General features: G+C 41.1%; 1 long non-coding RNA gene across 1 annotated transcript in view; it reads right to left on the bottom strand.

Moving 5' to 3' along the window:
* Positions 1 to 19,226, bottom strand: part of LOC119156360 — a 366,829-nt gene that overhangs the window by 153,609 nt on the left and 193,994 nt on the right. The window contains exon 4 of the long non-coding RNA XR_005107087.1: positions 17,764 to 17,939. This is a non-coding gene — a long non-coding RNA (uncharacterized LOC119156360). The remainder of the gene's footprint in view (positions 1 to 17,763; positions 17,940 to 19,226) is intronic.

Below are 19,226 nucleotides of genomic sequence, written 5' to 3' on the forward strand. Positions count from 1 at the left end.
TGCTGTGGCCTGTATACATAATTGCAATATATGATCAAGGATTGTAAGCACCACGATAAATGCATTATCACACTGTCTAATTATCGTGTTATCTGACTGACAGGAGGCTGTTTTATCTCTATCTAGAGATGAAGGACATATCTGACAGACAGCAGGACTTTGCTTTGATGTCAGATTTGTATATGAAAGAATCAAAGAGTCGAGACCCTTCGAAAATGGTTCCAATGTGGTTTAATCCCACCAGACAATTCCCTGCCTCACTGCCAGAGCCTGCTTTGAAGTGGCATTGCACAGCGCATGCTGCTAGTGCGTATTCCCAAAAGCTGGAGCGCTGAGTGTAGCCCCACATGCTGAGCAGAAGGCTCATGTCCTCTGTCTCACACATCCACCCCCTCATTCAACAGATCATAGGGCGGAGGGAGGATGTGGTGTGGCCGGCAGGTGGGGAGGGCTGGAGGAACATGGGTTAAAGTGCCATCCCCAGCACACACCTGGGGTGTGCGGCCAGGCGCTTCCTGCTATTGGCCATGCTTATCGTCAACACTTTCTACAGGAGTGCAATCAACTTGGGTTCATCATGCAACTGCTGCCAGCACCCCAGCAAGAGCATGTTCAGCATCTCTTCCACCGCTGGGACCTCCGCATCCCTGCTGAGAGCTTGCATACAACTAACTACAACACATCCCTTCCCCCTTTCCACCCCTGTATGACCTGGCTATGTACCACCAAAGCACTTCTCCATCACATTAGTGATAACAGCCAAGTGCTGTTAAATGTCTGAGTAATATGGAAAGGCTGGGAACAGAGGAGATTGGGAAGGGGCACCAGTGGTGGGACAGGTAAGGGTGAAACAGGCTAAAAAGGAGGGAGGAGTACAGAAGTGTCGACCTTGAAAGAGTAAGTGAAAGCGTCCCCTCCTGCACATTCCCAGTGGCTCGTGACCTCACATCCTACCATTCTCGGCTCACCAGAGACCTGCAGATCCCCCTCCCCTGCTGAGTGCTTTGCTGCTCACTGCTGCTTATCTCCCCAGTGACCTACTGCTGCTACACTTCAGGCAGTCAAGTGGCTCAAGCCCATGCGATGGCACAAAGGTTAATTTTGTCCTCCTGTGCACATTCATTATGATATCATCTCTAATTACATGATCCATTTTTCCTTAAGTATTTTTTTCCTGGGGTGTCTGATTGCCATCTTCAGCCTGCTGAGTTAAAAACAACACAGCATCCCCACACAGCACCAAAAGCCTCACAGATTGCTGCACTAACAAATCATTTCAGAAATGGTTTTCATCATTTCAGTAACTGCATAATTATGATGAGATAATATAACAGATTTGTAAAAAAATAAATCATGCCAGGAGCCTGGAAATAGTTTCTAATCATTTTTGTGGTACAGGAATGAGCAGATAGTTTTGTTGTCAGAGGTTTTAGGGTTTTTTATTTGGCTAGTTTCATCCTCCTTAGCACATTCTTCACACACCCTTTGGCCATTTATCAGTCATAGCAGAGAAGGATGAATCCTGTGGAGTTCAGAAACGTCCTAAGTCTGGAGCACTTAACTTTGCAAATTAAATATTTTTCCAGCATGGAGTTTGTTTGTATATTTAAACTTCCAGGTTTTAAAAAGTAAAACGAACTAACTTTCCTTGCTTCAGCCCCAAGAACTCACAATCGCTCTGTGAATGCTCAAGCCTCCACCTCCCTGTGTCAAACCCAGCCAGAGCAATCCATTTCTAGAAGCAGGAAGAAGGAACAGTTTCAGCAGTGGGAGCACCTCCCTGCATAGAGAGTCTCAGTTCCCTCACATCACCCTGGTATCCTGCAGGGTAAATATCAAATTCTTTTTTTTCTGAGTTTCAGATCAAGTCTGTACCTCCAAGATCTTCCACTTCATCTACTTTCCCATCATTTTAACTAATATATGATACCTTATCAATCTGACTTTTATTCCCTGGTTAATTTCTCTTTGCACCTATGTTTTTTTGAAGTAGAGAGATATCGGTATCGTTTACAAGACAGGTACTTGTGTGTTGCCAGGCTTAATGTCTAACAACTGCCTGTCTTCAGGAATAGAGGTGAAGGACTCCCCTGTTTTTTATGCTGCCATAGCTGATTTATGATCACCTAATGACTAAGAACCAGAGGTGTTTTGGGTGCATAACTAAGACCATTGGAAGCAAAGCAGCCAAGCATGTTTAGGGACCACAGGCAATGTTTGCAATACAACAGCAGCAAAAACACAGACACGGAAGAGGTGAAGTTGCTACAAAAATCCCCTGTGGATCTGCCTGCTGTAAGCGGTATTTCTCCCTCTGCCTCTGTGCTTGAGTCGCAAGAAATTCTTCAATTGCAGGTGTAGCCATAGGAAGCTCATATCACTCTATCCTCCCCAGCAGCAACAACAACTCTTACCATCTCCCTATGGACCCTAGGGAAGCAGACAGCTGCTGCTGGGCCTCTGCCAGTGTGTGAGTGTCCTCAAGCCCCAAAGCAGCCTTCTGCCAAACTTTTACAACTCCAAAAATCATTGTTCGGCCATAAGCAACACCCTGCCATTGCCACAGAGATGCCTACAAACACATGTGGGAATATAAAACACAACAGCAAATGCCTACTGGTATGTCTAATAATCAAACTAGAAACAAAGATCAAACTGAACTTTATGTCTTAAAATCAGCATGGGTAACCTCATAGTTACCAGATCGGCACAACAACAAACTGATCAGGGGGCATCGGCACCTTGGCTCAATCCGTCAACGTGTCTCCTTTTTTTTTTCCTATGGCACAGACACGTTTACTGGTTTATAACACTTGAGAGATGCTGCTGTTCTTCTACACAAGTATTGTCAGAAAAATCTGGTTATATTTATAAATACATATAAACACTTAAGATTAACTCTTTAGAAATATTTTGAAGATTTTTATACATGTTCTTAACCCAATACAATATTTTTCTTGCCTTACAAATAAATAACTTGGAGATTTCCATGATGTCAAAGAGCAGCTTCCCTTACTTTTAAATTGCACTTGTAAAACCTGTTGGCCATAAGCAACTCTAGTACGCTTACTGGTGTTCTATTGTCCAGCACTTTCAGTAATAGAAGTACATTTTAACCAAATTATTATGCTGTTGAACTCTTCATATAGGACTCTGCCTTCAAAGCAAAATGGAAATAAAAGGGGCAACAATCAACAGATTTATATATATATAAATACATAAATACATATAAAAAAATGTATACATACCCACTAACATGCACGAAGATGTTAATTATGTGTTACACTCAAATTGTCTTTATTGTTATATGATCTGCAGATGTGGCTGCTTTATCCTGCCAGACGTTCATTATCCGCTATTTATTTTTAAAAGCTTTGTTTACTGTGCAATAGGGATCTTTTTAGTATCTTGTCCATTCTGACTGCCAGCCCTCTGGAAGTCCTGGCTGCAATGCAGACACCAGACACATTAATTTTGATTTCAATGGAAGGTGGATATTACTGATATGATAACAGTGAAGAAAAAGTCCTTTAAGCAGTTCAGGACTGAGTGAACCCCCAAAAGCTTTAATGAAGGTTTTGTGGGAAACCACATCACTCAATGAACATATGAACATTTAAACAATGCAAGGCCAAACTTTTTCAAAACATGAGATAACTTGGAACAGTTATCAGCTGCAGCTCATACAAGAATTCATATACTCTTATATACACGATAAGTGTTTTACTCCATTAGGAAACTCTCTGGCTTCAGCTCAACTACTTGCAGAATAAAATTCTACTTACTATGGGTAAGGCTGTCAAACCCTCAGAAAACAGACTTACTGCTAGAGGTGCCCAAAATTTTCTCATTGAAAATTTTCTTTCTATTATATAGAAATGTTTTTTCCATATGAGCAATTTTGCCCCATTGAAGGTATAGCATAGATCTGTTTGAATGGATTTTTTAAATTACTAAAAAAAGCAAGCAAAGAACTTTTGGCTTTTAAGTAAAAAAGGAAATCCACTGAAGACACCTAGCAGAAATTATTTACTTTCTGGATGGGACTCGCTCTATTCAGCCTTACCGAGTGTGGAAATAGCCATATAAGTAATTTGAATTGCAGGCTAGGAAATGTTATACCAAGCATTTGTACCCATTGCTAAGCAAGTGCTAACAAGATATAGTTATCTAAATAAATCAACAGACTATCAGCTTCATACTGAGCTCTCCCAACGTGTTCAATCAGCATCAAAGACTACAGAAGCCTTTGTTTATTTTGACTAAGGTTAAATTTTTTCTATATTTTAATCAATATTTTAAATTAATTTTCTGCATGAGCTAAGGCATCTCTGCACAGCTGAAGAAGTGCCTTCTCTGCCTTCAGCCTTTATCTGACTCTAGCAATGCAGAAAAGGACCTCAGAATACAAATGTTTTGGTAACTAAGCGGAGTGATTGAAGGGTTTCTTTGTCAGAAGTATCCTAAATACTTATTTAATTCCCTCAAATAAGAGAAGGGTTCATGAGTGACATCTAGAGGTAATTCCTTAAGATGACTGGGGCAACTGTCTACTGAGGCTCAGGGTACCTGCCCTGAGAGCTGTCATCTCACTTGTCAGCACTTGTACACACTGAGAGTTCAATTGAATGCAGCAACACAGATTTTAACAAGTAGGTCAGGCCAAAAAATTTTCAGAGAGAAATTATTTTCTGGGTAACCTCCCATCCAGTGTGGCAAAAGAAAAGTGAAAAAAGCTTAAATGAAAACTTTCCCTTTGAGTCAAGAATGAAATCACATCTCCCTACAGACCACTTAAGTTCAGGTGTCTTTTTCCTCATTCCTTTCTGTGGGTCTGAGATTCCTGGCCAGGGATCTCATCTCCCAGACTATCAAGTGTCTCTTCTCTTTCCCACACGATGTATCAGAAAAGCCAGATAAACACAGGGTAGGAAGGAAGGCTGAAACACCTGGGCTACAACTCACAAAGTACGGTGAGACCTCATACAAGAGCAGGGTATAATATAAAAAAGGACCTAAATCTAGTCGCAAATTCCATCTTTTGATTTTATTTTAGTGAAAAATGTGGCCAAAAATACTATGCCACCTCCGATGAGAAATTTCCAGGAACTTCTCACCCTTATGGCTTTTGGGATCCAAGTGGTACAGGCAGGATTTCAAGGCAGCTTCCCTGCCTGTGCTGCCTGCCCATGAAGAGGGAACTTAACCTTCTGCTACGAGAGCATATGTGTCAACCTGAGCTTCTCTAGATGACATTGCTGGGCCACCCCTTGGTGACACCCAGACCAGGCTGACCAAAAATAGAGAAGCTGCCTCTCCTGGCAAGACCTTGTCCTCACCTGTCTGAAGATCCCGTCCCTTGGCTGCCTTACGCATATACGTTAAGTTTCTTACAGCTTCTGTGCATGCACAGGCTTTGGTAGTACCAGGAAGGCTGGTGTCTCCTCATGTCTTGTCATAATTTAGGATGAGAAGAAATATGGATGTATCAAAAGTTCTTTCAGGACAGAAGTATTCTCTCACCTTTAACAGTGAAAGGCAGGCTATGCGCACACATCCAGCCAAGGATAACTTGATAATCCCATATAAAAAAATAATGTGACCGATCATTTTGCTTGAGCTATTGGTTACTTTGGACATTTCTAACAACAGGGAGATGAGGGGGAAAGGCTCAGACTAAAAGAAACAACTACAAAAGTAAGGGATATTAATGAAACATGAACGTCTTGCACAACACTGTAGATGTAAGCCACTGTGTGCACGAATGGAAAAGAGCCAAACAGATAATGGAGTCCCTGCCTGCAATCCTGTGGATACACTGCCGAGCATTACAGTATCGGCTGGGGTGTGCCTGATAGCTGGAATGCTCTGAAAAGCAGGTAGCTCTTCAGCAGTTAATCTTTCTTTTTCATCATCTGCATTTGCTTGGCATGTTTGGACACATGCATCTCGTTTCTGTGCCATCAGGGAGCTCAACCGTAGTTCACCTATATCACATACTTGCAAAATGGTAGGTCTCTTCTCGTTCGCTCAGTATGGAAGTATTCAAGGTACCTAGAGAAAGCCTTTAATCTGCCATTTAAAATCTTATTGTGGTTTAATTCGTAAGGAATAATGTTATTTTCATAGTGTGCCAAAAGCACTATTGGCAGCAGCAAGGCAATTATTTATGCAGGTTATCAGTTCACAGAGCTGATTAAATAACCTGAAATGTGATGATAATGGCTTCCAGTAATGGCTCCATATCAAAAGGATAATAAATATTATTTGCTGCTCTTTCTTATAAGAAATGGCATATATTTCAGTCCTGTTGAAATAAAAGCAAAACTCCTATTGTTCTTTGGAAAAGTCTCCCAATAGCTCTAATTTCATATCATGTCTACTTCAATATGCTCATTTTGTTGTATAAAATTATGACTGATATATTGAAAATTACACATACATCTGGATAACTGATGTTAAATCCCAACCGGCTTTCAGAGCACCAGAGTGACCTCTCCATGGTAGTGACTCAGTTTTTATTCCACTGCAAGGTACAGAAAGCCAGCTGTATCCCTTTTGCTTAGCTTTATCCACATAGCATCACACTCTTGGACATATTTTAGAAAATATTCAAAAATTACTTCCTGCTGTATTTTACCAAAGGAAACTAGATCCAGATTTTCTTATGATGGGGCTTGGTAAACTGGATTTGATAAATTAACAAGCCTTGCCACTAATAACATTTCTTATGACGATGCACAGTTTTGTCCATCATGAAGTTTCTCTGACCCACGGGGTGCCCAGTTATGAAATCCCTGTTCTCAGTGAGGGACACTCATCAGCAGAGGGCTTTCTTATTCCTTTCATTATAGCAAGAATAATGCAGACCCTATTTAGAATTGCCAGTGGTGTGCAGGCTTGGATAACTTGCCAATGGGTCAGTTTGTTTCAGTATTAGATCAGGTGAGTATTTAGAAAAAGACAAATCTGGATTAATTTAGAGCTACAAGTATAAATAAAAACACTTTTATTTTATAACTTCCAAGAATGCTTTGCAAAGACACTTTGGATGTGAAATCTTTCCCAGAAATATCTTATCAATGAAAAAGGAAAGTATAGTATCTTATTTTGGATAGGAAATCCATGGAGGGAGGGCTGTTACAAAAGCTGCAAGAGCTTTTCTGCTCTGAGGAGAATACTGCCCTGGTGTTAGTGGGTTTGAACGAAAGCCTGCAGGCTCTGACGAACATTTCAGCCCATATGTATAATATACTGATGTAATACCTACAGATCAAAATACAGTCAAACAGAAAAAGAAGTGACTCTGTAACTGCTGTATAAGGTATTTGATTTTCAATTATGTTACAGAATAAGATCCGAATGAAGTCATACTACTGTAAAGCAGGTTATCTATTTGTAATAATAATTTCCTTTACAGAGACAAAAGAGTTATGTATTTCCAGGACCTGTAGGCTACAGTATTGTTTCTTATAACCTAAAGACCTATTCTGTAAATTTTGATTAAAAATAATACTGTTCCCATTATTTTTAAAGTTACCACCCCCCGTTAATAGTTTCCCATCAGATTAGGAGTTTGGATTCTAGCCCTTGCCTCTTAGTGCTTAACTTCAGTGAGTGCTGAACCGGGGCCTAATGTCTGATGATGTTTAAAGGAGAACACAGGGCTGGGATGTGACACCAGTACAAAGAACATAAGATGAAGACAGCTACCTTTGGAACCACTGGAAAAAACTTTTAACTCATAGCAAAGAGCAAAACCTTGGTAATGAAGACCTGTTTGACAATGTTTTAGCTAAAAGGCATGCAACTTCACAGGCCTAGCTGAAGGGTATTAAGGTTACTTCATAATTTCTCTCTTAAATGTTTTTTTTTTTTCCCCTAACTGATACTGGAATTTATTTTGACAGAAAACCTGTGATTTTTATTGAGCTTTCAAGAAGTGTTGAATGCTTAAGATTTTTGGGGCATGTTTTGGTATCAAACTCAATATTCAAATCAATGGGAAGGTGATTCAATATTTGAGCCTAAATACAGTGCTGAACATGGACTCAAGAGCATAAATGTTAGTCATTTAATTACAAAAAATGTTCATCATTCTTGCCTTATATGGATTTCTCATTTCAGCATGTAGGAACTGAAACTACTCAAAGAAATGTTATCAGGTACAATGGACAAAAGTGCAAGTGCTAACAAAACCAAGAAGCAAACAGTTTTTTCCACTAGAAACTAGTAGGAAATAAGCATGGAGTTCACCTAGGTAAGAAACACAGTAACCATAAAAAAGGACATCCGTATATTTCTACAATTATTCACACTTCAAAGATCCTATGTCTATTCATTACAAATACTGATGGGCCAGAAGATTTCCAGGTTTGATGTAACCAGATCTTACCAACCAAGCAAGGACAGGAGGATTAAAGAAATGCCCATGTAACTGCCTGGCAGATCGCAGGAGGCGGCATTGTCCTTCCTAGGTATGTCAAACCTGACCGAACACCTGGCTAAAACATTTACAGCGCCAGGCTCTGGATTTGTACTCCATCAGTAGAAACATGTAACAAATCACTTGCTCACAGTGGGAAGGCACATTGGAGCAGGGTTGGACAAAATAAAGTTGTTAGCCATTTTTCTGAGAAAATCTCAGTCTAGGCAATCACCTCATATTTCATTCTTTTGTTCAGTGCTTCTATTGCCGTTGGTGGTGGCATTTTAATTGAAAGTGAAACAATTCTCACACACATTTCCCAAACAGGGAATGTAGACCCTTCACACTCCGAAGCTGTAACTCAACAAAAGTGTACAAAGATGTGCTTGGAGGCATAACTTTAGGCATCGATTAGAAAATTCAGACCCATGTTCAGGTCCAGCCTCCATCCTCCTACTTCATTGCCTGAGGCTGTACTGCTTGTTTTATCACATCAAGGATCATTGTCAGAGTGTCAGCAGGGCGGGATTTATGAAGTGTGTCACAACCACTTGACAATGCAGTATGACTACAAAACAGGTTTAAAATATCCCATCCTGTGAATCTTATGCTGTGAAGCTACAAAACAGGTCACATTTCACTTGAAAACCTCTGTGTGATCTGCCAGGAAAACTCAGACTATGTAAGCATGTGGAGGAAAAATACAGTGGATGTTTTCTATGTTCCCTAGCTGTGCGTAAGAATAGGTTGTGAGAAACCCTTGTGAATACATACTACCAACACTTGCGGTGACATAATTTAATTTTATTCAGGTTACTTAAACTATGAACATTGGGAAGTTCCAGGTAGGTGACAAAGGAAGCTCCATCTAGAGAGCAGGTAACCAGGAGGGAAACAGATCTGAGGCTCCCTTCTGACCATACAAAACGTTATGTCAGTGCAACTCCACTGATACCCATCCACTAAGCTACCCTCAGGGGACACCTGCCCAAACAATACTGATGTAGGATCCTGAACTTTATCTTCCAGTTACCTCTAGTTACATTTTACTTAAACAAAAACATCGAGACACATTCTCTGGGCTCAATGATTACTGTCCATCCCAGCTTCTCCCATCTCCTTTCTTCACTGGTGTGTACCCACTCTACTCCCAATCTCATTTCCCTCCCTGCAATTCAGTGATTCATCTGTAGCCTCGAGGAAGGGCACCTGATTTCATTGCTTAACTGCTGTTACAAGTTGCTGCACAAATCACCTGGCATTGCAACACAAGGCTGCCAAGAACTTTCTACTAGAGCTACAGAGAGTAGGTCTACAAAACCAGCATTCCTGCAAAAAACTTATTTCATCTATCGAGGGGTTATTTCAGGTATATTGTAGTGCAGTCCAAAATGCAACCTTCAGTACCACTGTACCACCAGCAACTTTCTGCTTCTGAGTTCTCACAGTTTAATCTGGGCAACCAGCACGAAGTACAGCTAGCTATTAGGAAGTTTCTTTTCTCAATCCTCTTATAGCAAAAGAGCTTTCTGTTCACGTTACTTTTCAGCTCAGTTTCCAGTCTTTTAAAATTATTTGGTGTATTAGGAATTTCTTTTTAATACTGAGTTATTTAATGCCAACTAAATGTGCTAGTGCAGCAGACTTTTTGAGTAAGACCTAGTCTTTCCAGGTGTTAGACACAAGCTAGAAAATGGCAAATCAAGCCTGCTTTATGAAGAGCATCCTCAGAAAGATGTATCCCATTCAGTTGTTGGTTTCCTTGCTAAGTCTGTTAGCTGATGCTATTTCAATGTGTGTATGATCTCCCATGGCAGCTTTTACTCCCCTGCCTGTAACACTTCAGACCCCTTTCTCCCTCCCATGTCATTCCTTGCTCTATCAGCTCACATCACTGTAACCCTCAGAGAAGGGACAGAAAAGTTGGGTGGCCAATTCATATGAAATACAGTGTCTACCTTCCTCCCTGCCTTGTTCAGAGTGCTACAAGATGCAGGAGCCTGCCTGTGTGGGCTGCTGCCTGTGAGTGAGCAAACAGGGGAAGGAGTGGAAAGGGGGTCCAGCTCTTCCGTAGCCCATCCCACCTTGCTCCCAGCAAACATGTTTGACTGTAAATCAATTTTCCAAATCCTACCTGTCTCAGTTCTAGAAGATACAGAAATTGCAGTGTCCTAAAGGAAGGAAAAAGCAACTTTGCAAAGTTAAATAGCTGAGGATGAATACCAACATGGCATGTTCAGTGCAGCGCTGGAGTGAAGAATACCAAAGTGCAAACATCCCTTCAGTTCAGACTCGAAGTGGAAATGAATGGTTCTGCCAGCTTACATGTAATTTATTGCTAGGAAAATAAGGGATAGACTCAAATAACCTCTTTCACGATGAACAGCTCCATACTGGCCTTGGCACCCTGTGTTTTACGTGAGCAAGAGACTTGTCCTTGTAGAAATCACAGAGCACCAAAGCTAGCTGGCTGCAGTTGTCCAGAAATAGCTGCATGCCAATTGTTTCAAAAACAGTCCTTATCAACATGAGACCCATTTACTTCAGGATCCTGCTTTGTTTTAATCAGTCTGACAGGTTTGGCTTGTAAAGTCATTCTGCTTGTTTATCTGTAAGTAAAATACATGTGGACATGCACCTCTAAGGACCCAAAGCTGCAAATGCACATAAATAACTTCAGCTGCACGACTGGTCTCATTGGGTAAACATCAGGGAGGAAGAAGAAGTACTTACAATATTGACATAAGAACAAAGTGGTAGAAACTGTCCATGACTAACCTGAGGCTGAAGATGAGGGAAGACTTTTTAGCTATCAACTGAACAAGATAATGAAATAGCTTTCCAGCAGAAAGGATGGCAGGTGAAAACTCAGAAAGCTTTACAATAAAGCTTAGCCATTTTATGAGAAGAGTTATGAGCCTTGCCTGTCATACCACAGGACTGGAATCAGTGACCCATGAGGTCTCTCTCATCCCAGTGTTTGTACGTGACTGAAGTTACTCAGGAGCGTAAATGTTTATAGGATGAGCCTGGAGCTTGCGTCAGCATAGCTGGCAAGCTTCCATGGGTGTTTCATTCAACCCGCTGAACACACATAAACATCGAAGGGTAACTTCCTAGTAAAAATGCATACACGCACTCACTCCCCCCCCCCCATAGATATACATATAAATAAATAATATATATTTTGCACAACAGTTTAAAAATGCATAATAGTTACATGTATTTTAATGTATACTGCAAACAATTTGTATTTCTGCTGCAGGTTATACACAGATTTATGTACACAGGCTAACAAGAAAGCCAAATAACTTTCACCATGCTCTTAACATGGATTATATTAATACTCTTGTTAAGAGAAACTGAAGGAACGTGTTGAACAGAGATGATTTCTTCTGATGTCCATACAGTATTTAGGAATGTTTTAAGTTACTAACCATGTACGATTTGGGCACTGTGCCCCACAGCTTCCAACAGGGATTACACACCAGAGCAGTAAGGATATGTCTTGTCACAGTTAAAGTCACCAAGAACAGCAACAGGATTCAGCTCTAAGGTCTGCAGGTCCCTACACGACTTGGGCCTCTTAGCTGTAGCATATATTGAACCAACAGACAACAGTAAAAGAAGACTTGAATGCACAAAAGCAAGCAACCAGAAACCAGAATACTCCAAAAACGATGTCCGAACAACAGTATTCATTATGATACATAGAACCTCATCCTACAGTTCTGACAGTCTTCAGTATACTGTGTACTTGCCCACACCTGTGTAAAGCCTGCACTTTAGCGCCTGAGAAAAGGCTTCCTCTTTCTCTACAGATTATTTCACAGAGAACATTTTCTTAGCTGCATGAGAAAACACCCTTGAGTGTGATAATAATGAAGAACATATTGTGCAGAAACAGAAGCCTTGCCGAGGACAGAGTTGGTTTCCATCAGGACATTAGAGCTTTCTTTGAAACCATGTAAGATGCAATATATTTATAGCTAATTTCACCATAACATAAAAGCTGCACTTATAGTAAAAGCATTTGCGTAATATAGTAAAATCATGTATGTCAATAATTAACTTTTAAGAGAACGAGATCAGTATTTCCATAAAATAGGGTAAGACATCCTGATCCTGTAGTTACTCATCATCAGTCATAACAGCCCAAAATGGATATAAAATACTCCCACAAAGCAACCTTCTATTCTCTCTGCCTTTGCGTCAAGATAACACTGACTCAATGTCAAGGAGTATCAGCCTCAAAATCGTTTTGGGTTGATGATTAAGAATAGAGGGGGATTTCCCCAACCATCGTTATTTCTAAACACAAAGTTCTATTAACTTGTTTACTTCTATTTGCATTTGCATCTGATCTTTTGATCAGTGGCAATGCTAATGATACAGCTATGAGAGCCCGCAAGCAAGAAATCCACTTACCAGATCTCTTTCTTACTGAGCCTAGAGATTCCCTTAAAAAAAAAAAAATAATGAGAACTCTGTTGCTCCAAAAGAACTAGCTGGGATAGAGGCCTCTTGGCCTGGGTGTTTCCTGTAGGAGAAGATTTCTGACTCCTGTTGTGGGAGAAACTCCTACTTGTCCTGCCCCAAGGGTGAAAGATACTGCCAGGGAATTACAGCAATAAACCTCCAGGTCCCTGTCAAGCTTCAACCATCCCAATGAGTTATTACCCCCTTAGGACTCAAGAGACCTCAGGGAAATTGAAAAACGCTGCTCCTTCTACAGATGACCCAACCCATAACCGCAATGAACAGGCGGAGGAGCATCCTTTGCCAAAGCCAGGGTTGGAAACTGTGGCAGCCCAGTGAGGCCACGGAGTGGGTGGCTGGGAAGGCTTCCCTGCCCTGTCTGGAGGCGGGTGGTCCCTGCTGCAGCAGTTGCCCAGCCATATGTGATTTCAACCTACTTTCTCCCCGGCTGCCGAGGCTCCCGGAGTTCTCCCAGCCTCTTGGACTGTCTGCTTGCTGGCAGGCTGCAGGCCAAGCTGCTGCACCAGCTGCAGCTGGAGCATGGTGGAGGTTCGCCAGGAAGCCTGGTGAAATGTCGGTCTGAGCCAGGCTGCTCCTGCACACACATGTAGGTGCTTGGAGAAGCTCAGGTTTATCCTGTAGCACAGGCAGCACAGCAGCAGGGGCTGGACTCTCAGAAGTCAGCCAGGTTGGTGTGCTGACCTGGCCGCAGGTCTGGCTTGCTGCACATCCTCATGTTTCACAAGTCCTGCTCCGGTAGTGCAGGGGCACAGCAAAGTGCACTGAACTGCCCTGTAAGCTCTTGGGAAGGCTGGTTGGGCAGACCTCTGCTGGGTGGAAGCGGAGCAGAAGGGGAAGAGGTTTCATGTCCAAAACACCCAGCTGAGAGGGCATCTGCCCATTGGGGTGCAGGCTCAGCTCTCAGCCCGAATGCAGGCAATCGAAACCAGAAAAAGGAAGGAAAGACTCCCTGAGCTGTTCTCACTGTGATGGAGCGAGTGGGCCCAACCACTGAGTCATGTTCATGGCAGTACACAGCTGGGTCTAAGAGGAAACACACCTTTCCCATCCTCATGGGAAATGCACTGGCACCTGCTGTCCTCTACTTTGTGCCTAGGCATTTCTTTTTTTTAACCCATTTACCTACTGACAGTCATCTTGGGGTACCTTTCTACCATGCCTTTTGTGGTGCTCTGATGATAACAATGCCTTATATTTTCTAAAAGTAATCTTTATTTTACATTTTTCATTTTCTCTAGTCTTTTTAAACTATTTGTTGAGGTGTTTCACAAAATCACCCATTTTGGAAGTCAAGAACTACATTAATTTGATCTTCACCCTTTCCCTAACCACTTGCCTACAATGCACACATCATACACAATGGCAGCAAGGTCAGTCTTGCACATTTGGAAAGCAAAGGCAGTATCAGACTGAACAGTCACATAGATAAATTAAATCTCTCTGAACACACTTAGACAGACACATACACAGGCATAGAAGAGAAGCTACCACTGATCAGAGGTAGGATCTGTGTCCCTGTTGCCATTCAGCCTCAGTGAGAGCAGGGTTTTTTCCATTCTCACAAGAATTTGTAGACTCTCCCAACCTGTCTTTAAATGAATAGAAAGAAATAGCACATACAACAACTGAAGGGAAGTCTGAGCAAAACTGTCTGTAACCACTTAAGATTCAAATACGCCAGAAGTTCCTAAGTCATCTGATATTAATTTCTGAAGAATTCAAATAGGGCTTGTGCTGTATGCCAGAAACTATAAATACAATGCTTTCTCTTATCAATCTCTTCACTCACTTTAGGCAGCTTGATAGCATTAGCTCAATATCTGCACTATTTCTCCTTCCTTCCCCTAACAGAACACAAGGAAGCTGTGGGACTTTTCTGCTGATTTATGTTCAAAGCTGGAGGTGAAACCGCTGTATTAGAAGATTTCACTGAATGGGAACTAGAAGCCAGCCCACACAGGCTCTACAGGAAGAAATCACAGAAAAAGGCAAACGCAAGAGAAAACTTAGAACAGATAAATTAGCAAATGGCAAAGTTCACTGGGAGGTAAGGTTGGCGTGCTAGCCTTTGTGTTTACAGGCTCACTCCTGTGGATGCAGGTCTCCACTGATGTGCTCCTGGGGAGAGTGCAGCTGGGACTCTCTCAGTTCACACTGTCAGGACTAGTCTGAAGACAGGAATTTCAGATAATGGAGCAAGGAGAGAGCATCTAGAGTTATACAAACAGTCAAAACAATCTGATGGGCAAAATCAGTGACTGCTAGAGCTGGCTGAGTGTTTAGAAAAAGATACACAGTTCAGTATTCAGCTTCTGAAATGCACTACAGATTTTCATTTAAATCTATAACCTGAAAGTCCACTGATTTATTGAATTGAAGATATATAATAGGTATTTAAATATGCCTCTTCCTACCAGACCAGAATCCACAGAGCACTTTGCCTCTCATGAGGCTACACAGGGATGGTTAACTGATGTTAGGTATCTCATGAATCAGTTGGGTGTGGGAACGTAGAGTGGGAACCAGCCAGTGAACCACACTTAGAGGAAAGAATGCTTTGACCAGACTCTCAAGCTGCTTTAACACATGGCATGCCCCTAAATACATAAGGCTAAATACAGTTTAATGCTCATAGGATTGAAAATGCGTTACTTTTCAGTCATGCCAACAAAAAAACCCTGGGATATTCTGACTTTAGGAATGTCAGTATTTCACCCCTATTCCAAGAACAGAAATTCAGCTAAAAGAATATTACAGAATTCCAGTTCCAATGAATGCTGAACCACTCAAATTTCAAGCCTCCTTTTTTTAGGAATTCTATTATACAGCACAAGTATCATTACAAATACTATTATGTTTTTATTAATTATTGCATTCAATCTGGCAGACGTTAGACTCATAAATTAAAACAAACAAACAAACAAAAAACCAACAACAAACAAACAACCCGCAACTAATGTCACAGAGATTTTGGCACTCTTTCAGTAACTGTTGTGGCAGGAGGAACACCTAACAGAAGAATCTAGTTCACAAGACTTGCAGGTCAAACTGTACGGATCAGAGATTTCTGAATCCATTTCAGTTAAACATCTAAATCAAAGAGGTCAAGATTTACTAGATCCACTAATCTACTTCCTTTCTGAAACATAACCCTCTGTCATTTATCTTTTTAAGACCATTGGCTCTACCTCTAGACTCTAGTGTACTGAAGATGCTAGCATACTTGAGAACACCTCAGTGATACTGTTTCTTGTCTCTTAATTTACTCTGACACTGAGAATTCTCATTCAATTCTTTCTTGTTTGTTTACTTAAAGGCAAAACTTAAGAGTTAACCTTTTGTTTCCATTTCATTTGATATTTCTTTGTCATAAAACACCCCTGCCAAAATAATATTTGCCATAGCAAGTGTAATTCAGAAATGACGTAAACTGGAAAACTCAGACAAGGAAATCCAGATACATATTGCCTGCTTGGCAAAAAGTGGCAACTCGTTCATAGAAATATAACTCAAACCCAGAAGTGTTTGGGCCACCACGACGCAGGAAAGCAGACAAGTTGAGTGGCAAGAAGAGCTATACACTTCTGAATATTTCACAAGTCCAACATGGTAGCAAAGCAGCCCTGTTGCTGTCTGTTCTGCATCTCCATCTGGTGTCCTGTAATGGTTTTAATGAAAGCTCTTACACATGGTTCTTAAAATAACCCATCTGTCTACTGGGGTGAATTAAAAGATGTAAACGCAGTGTAATATGCCAAAGAATATAATAGTCTCAATATAAGATCTGACTGTGTCAACCAGCAACATGTTCCAGCTGGGGCAGCCTCATGGAACAAAGGCAGCCCTTGGCTTAATACTGAGTATATGCTTCTGAAGTCCCAAATCAGGCGAAAGAGAAATAAAGCTCAAGACCTTGACCAGATGTGCAATACCCGGCCGAGTGCACAGTAAGCATGCTCCCACAGAAACCTCGCTATCAACGTGAACAGTTCCAATAGGAGCAAACATCTGTTTCGGATGGCTAATACAGGGGATGTAGTACATAATCACAGATAACACTTGAGCAGGACTGATCCTTTGAACTGCCTTCTTCCCTCTCTGCTGTTGCTGGCCACAACTTGAATTAGCTCATGTTCTATTTTAGACAACCAGGGACACAGTCTCACCAACTCAGCTCTGAACTCTGCAGCTGAGAAAGGACTGGATTTCCAAAACTGCTCCAGTACAACATTAATGGCCTGGGTTGCAAGGACCATGGAAACTGGGCCATAGTCCTCTTTCTAATATCTTTCCGACCACTTCCCACTAAATTAGATAAACAGATGGGAATGAATTAAATCTACAGATTAATGGTTATTGTACTAGGGTCCACAATGAGTATTTGTCACGTAACAGCACTTAGTACATGTTGTCAGGAAAGGTTAAAGACAGACGTTCCTAATGACCAATCATCTCTAGTCCCAGTGACCGCTTCCCTTTGAATCAAACCACCTAGATGCATGCTGATGTGCACATTCTCTTCTCTTCCACAGGAAAAGCCTGGGATAATCCCAATTTCCAGAGTTTCTAGCTCCCTGCAAAGATGAGGATGACTCTACACATCATATGAGCTTACTGTAATCATGCTGTGCAACAAACACATATGGGAAATGGCCTAGATAACACAACATCTTCTTGGGTTGGTTGGTTGGGTTGGTTTGGGAAAAATTATTTTCATTTTGCTTTCTTAGAGTATTTATCACAGAAAATTCCTTTTCCATGACCAGAACTTGCAAGTGTTAACATAACACAAATTATATAACATTCTCCAAATCTGGATTAATTCATAGACTTACCAGAGGCTCTCTTGCAATGATTTTCCTTTGAAGGTTGATTGAGATGACAAAACTCTTGGAGATGATAACTCCTATCTTTCGATTACAGCCTTGATGGTCTGATAAAGACTATAAAACTACAACCATTTAACTCTCTGGTCCCTGAATTCCCCCTGAGCATTCTCCTTTGAGATCACCTGAAAGAGATAAACGAAGATGTAAAGAGCATGTGATGGAACTGTTCCAGCACTGATACTGCTAATATTACTTGGCTTTACAGTTATGCTAATATCAATTATGCATGTTTTATTAATACTCGCTGTCAATTCTTGGAGTTGCCTTACAAAGCAATCTATCATAGAAGCTTTCACTTTGCACTTACAAAGAAAAAAATTACTTTCCACACTCAAAATGCTCTGTACAGCATGGTAAGAGAGGCAGCCTTTAAAAAGAAGGTTCGTCAGACAAATTAGAGACAAGTAGCAATGGAGGAAAATGTTGGATGTTCACTTTCATAGGAAAGGTCATCTTTGTAGACTCTGGAAGTTACCCTTGTAAACACTGTTCAGAAACCTAATGGAGTCTGAGTTGTGTATTTTTGACCAGTGACGAGCCCTACTAAATCTGCATGGTATATCTATAGAAGTGTTTTTCCCCTTGTTTGCAACTTCTTTGCGCACTGGCAAGGTTCAAGAGTCGCTGCTAACTTTTCTCTTTCCTTTTGCTTGTCTGCAGAAAGTGTGTCATGCAAACCCATTTTATCTTAATCCCTTCAAGTGTTTGACTGCCTGCAACTGCAGCACTAGCATCCTTACAATACTATTCTTGGAATAAAGTGCCTTCCTTTCTGACGCTATAATCAAACCTTGCTAGCAAATAGCTTCTGCTTATCCCTTTGCTACACACACACCTTTTACCTTTCTTCAGACATCCCAGTTTCCCCTTCTCTAAGTTTGGCAAAAAAATACTTTGATCTAAGGGGGTCTATGAGGCATGATATAGTATCAGGACAGAGCAGTAGGGATAATTGAGAGCCCTCAACAAGATGGCTCTACCGGCAGTTTTCTTTTGGAGAGTGGTTATTATTTACCATATACTTAAATTTGGTATATTAAAATGACTTATTACATTCACCTTAGCAACAGAAAACCAATACAAACCGAAGTATTTAGCATTTCTGTAGCTCACATAACCTTAGTGTGAGCACCTCAGAATTTCTGGCCCACTGTGGTGCTGATATCCTTATTGAATATGAAATACTGAGACATGGAGAACATGAATGACCTTCCAGAAATTCTGGAGCAGAGTAGGGATCTCAAAACATGTATTACAGCCTAACTAGCTGAATGTGGAGAAATGAAAAGTAGTGAAAGATTGTAGATACCAGCTTTGCTGGATATTCACACTCCTTTGCTTACCCCAAAAGCACAGCAAGCACATACCAGCCCGGTACAGTTTGGCTGTAGTACTCCAAGCTTTTACTG

The sequence above is a fragment of the Falco rusticolus genome, chromosome 12, assembly GCF_015220075.1.
Source record: "Falco rusticolus isolate bFalRus1 chromosome 12, bFalRus1.pri, whole genome shotgun sequence".
Classification (NCBI taxonomy): Eukaryota; Metazoa; Chordata; class Aves; order Falconiformes; family Falconidae; genus Falco; species Falco rusticolus.